This window comes from Zingiber officinale, chromosome 9A, assembly GCF_018446385.1.
Source record: "Zingiber officinale cultivar Zhangliang chromosome 9A, Zo_v1.1, whole genome shotgun sequence".
NCBI lineage: Eukaryota > Viridiplantae > Streptophyta > Magnoliopsida > Zingiberales > Zingiberaceae > Zingiber > Zingiber officinale.
Window position 1 is genome coordinate 19,510,103 of NC_056002.1, and position 3,260 is coordinate 19,513,362.

Consider the following 3,260-nt stretch of genomic DNA (forward strand, 5'->3'; position numbering starts at 1 on the left):
TGTGACAGTGATGTGACATAGTAGGTCTCACAATAAAGTTGGGTTTATAAGTTTAAATTTACGATTACTCTAAGGGTGCGTTTGGTTCAAGTCATCATGTATAACCTTGGTTATGTGATTACCAGGTAATCACATAACCAAGGTTATAGGGAATAAAACATAACCAAATGTTGTTTGGTTCAACTTAGGTAATGCAACAAAAACTTGTTTGTTTGAAGGTTTTAATGAATACCCTAGTTTAATATTTTACCGTATTATCCTCAGTTACAAAACCAACTATACATAATGATCCTGTCCGAACCAAGAGTCAGTGGACGCTGGGCACGTGGCGCTCTCTGCTAGATCCTCGAGTGCTCCGGCGAACCTGCAACAAAACCGAGCCGGGAGGGGTGCCCCGGCGACGGTCCTCCGACGCTCAAGTCAGATAAGTGGTGGAGAAAGTGGCTGCCAAATTTGTATTATGCGTACCTTTGGCGAAGTAATAGCCTCTTTATATAGGACGGAGAAGGAACTGATGCACGCCCACCGAGGTGCGTACGTGTCAGCAACCCATACCACGGTATGCACTTGTCAGAGAGCTTACCTGACACCATGCTGCCACAGTCCGAGCATGTTCTTTGTCAGACTAGAAGTATGGCACAGCCATACGACTTGACGGCTGTCAGAAGATGTCCCCGTCTTTTACTCACCGTCTGACTGGGGTGCCCGGCCCGCCGGGCGGGCGATGAACGTCGTCCAGACGGCCTTGATTCTTTGCGCCGTCCGGGCGGCAACTCCTTCCGCTCGGTCATTACGCACTGCTTTATTTGAGCGTCGGACCCCTGGTCCCTACCAGGGTGCCTTTTACTATCAGATTTCCCTTTCTTCTGAGTCCGGTCGGCTCGCCCTTTTCCGGCGAGCCACCGGACCCTTTGACCTCCCCTCAGCGTTGACTCCTTATGGGGTTTCGGATTTTTACCGCCGGATCACTTGCCTTCCTCTCGAGTCTAGTCGAAGGAGGCAAAGTCCGACTGACTGGACTGCCGATTTGTCGAACAATGATCATTGCCTTAGGCCGCTCGACCAGGCATAAAGATGCTCATCCGTGCGGCGATATCTATCTGTCCGGCGATACTTTGTCCATGCCTTGTATTTTCTGGGAATCGATGTCCGTTGTTCTCCCACACTACCCCTCACGTGCTCTGCGCACGGTAATGGGAGCTCATTAAATGCGGTTAGTAACCGGCTGACACGTGGCGATCGTGCATTTGTCAGAGTATGGCGGTTACGTCACTTCCGATGGGACAGCCGCCGTTTGAAACGGACGATCCGATGACAATCTCGATATCGACGACCTGGATCGGACGGCGGAGATCGTTTCCGGGCGGCGATATAAGACCCTTGACTTCGTTTCCGCCGCATTTCGTCTTCTTCGTTTCCAAACTCCTGTCATTCCCCCTCTCGCCGGCGACTTTGTTCTCAGACTTTCCGACGATCACACGGCTTCTTCCGGTCATCTTCCTCGCCTGTAAGAGCCTTTTTCTCGCTTCAGACGCATTCTTCTTTCTGTTAATCATCCTTTTCAGCCGGTTTTCTTCCATTGCTTGAACCATCCTCTTCTATCCCGCATTCTGGCCTTTCGATCATGACCAGTACCTCGCAGTCAACCGGCGGTGCTCCGGGTTTTTGTTACTCGAACGTGGAAAGTCGGTTCGACGAGGAAGACGCCATGCGCCTCACTCGAGCATATGACCTACCGACCGACCACGAAATAGTGTTAGCCACGCCTTCCGATCGGCCTAACGATCCTCCGCCCGGCACTGTTGTCTTCTTCCGGGATCAATTCCTGGCCGGACTACGTTTTCCTCCTCACAAGTTTTTCTTAGAAGTTTGCAACTATTTCCGCATTCCGCTCGGCCAAGTAGTTCCTAATTCTATTAGGTTGCTGAGCGGAGTGGTAGTTTTGTTCAAACTGAACGGCATTCCCTTAACCCCAAAAATCTTCCACTACTTCTACTATCCCAAGCAAGCCGAGTGGGGCACCTTTGTTTTCCAATCTAGGATAGGCTTCGTCCTTTTCGATAATATGTCGAGCTCCAACAAACACTGGAAGGAGCATTTCTTCTATATACGCTTTCCCGAGCGGCCCACTTTCCGCACCAAGTGGCAGACGGCTATGCCTGCGCAACCGGAGCTCGGCAAGTTTAGAGGTGACGCAGACTATCTCCATGCAGCCGAACAGCTAGTCGGTCAGCGCTACCACATTGACAAGATGCTTCTCCCAGGAGTAATGCATATATTCGGCTTGTCTTCTACACCAGCCGATCTGCCTTGTAGCATGAGTAAGCTTCCCTATCTTCCCCTTTATTTTGTTCTAACTGATTTATTCTCTGCTTCTGCAGCCTCGGATTGAGGCGGTGACGAGCCAGGAGGCCGCCGAACGGGGCATTGCTCCGGCTGATCCGGCCGGCGAAGAAGGTGAGGGGACGCCAACGGTCCCAGAAGCCCCGGACGCCCCTGCCCCTCCTGATGAGGCCACGGGCAATATAGAACCTGCGAGTGAAGCTGAAGTGGAGGGCCGTTCGGCCGATGATGTGCCGCTGCGCGCTCGGAAACGCCGGCGACCGGAATCCGCACCTGCCTCTACACTTGATGAGCCACAACCTGAGCGGGGTGCAGATGCGCCGGTGCTGTCCGGAACAGTTTCTCTCGAGAGTACCCCGACCCCTCAGGATTCTCCGAGGGCCAGCTTGGAAGTGCCGCCGTCCAGCCCTTCGAGGACTCGACGACGTCTCAAGCGTTTAGGCGAGCTACCCACCTCTTCTGCTGGCGGGCCATCTCAGAGCGGGCCGAGCGGCCAGAATTTACTTAAAACCGTTCTGCGCCTCCCTTCAGAGGCGTACATGGCTGCCGCCGATCGGCCGGTGTTTCCTGAGCAGATGATCACCCTGACGGGCCCTCTCGCACAAGCTTGGATAGATGCTCGGAGTCGGATAGCTAAGTTGACTCCCGGGCAGCTCGGCGACAGCAACCTTCAATCAGCCACCGGGGTATAGCCCTTCCCCCTCTTCTCTCTCTTATTTGAAGTTTTTACCCTGTTCGTGTTTGCTAGCAGAACTGGGTGGAGCAGATCGCCATTAGCGATCGGTTGGCCGAGCTGGAGGAGGAACTCAAGAAACAAAGGCAGTCGACGGCCGCTCTGGAGAAGGCCAAGAAATCGCTAGAAGCCGAACGGAAACGAGCCTCTGATCTGGCGAGCAAGGTCGTTCGGCTTGAAACAA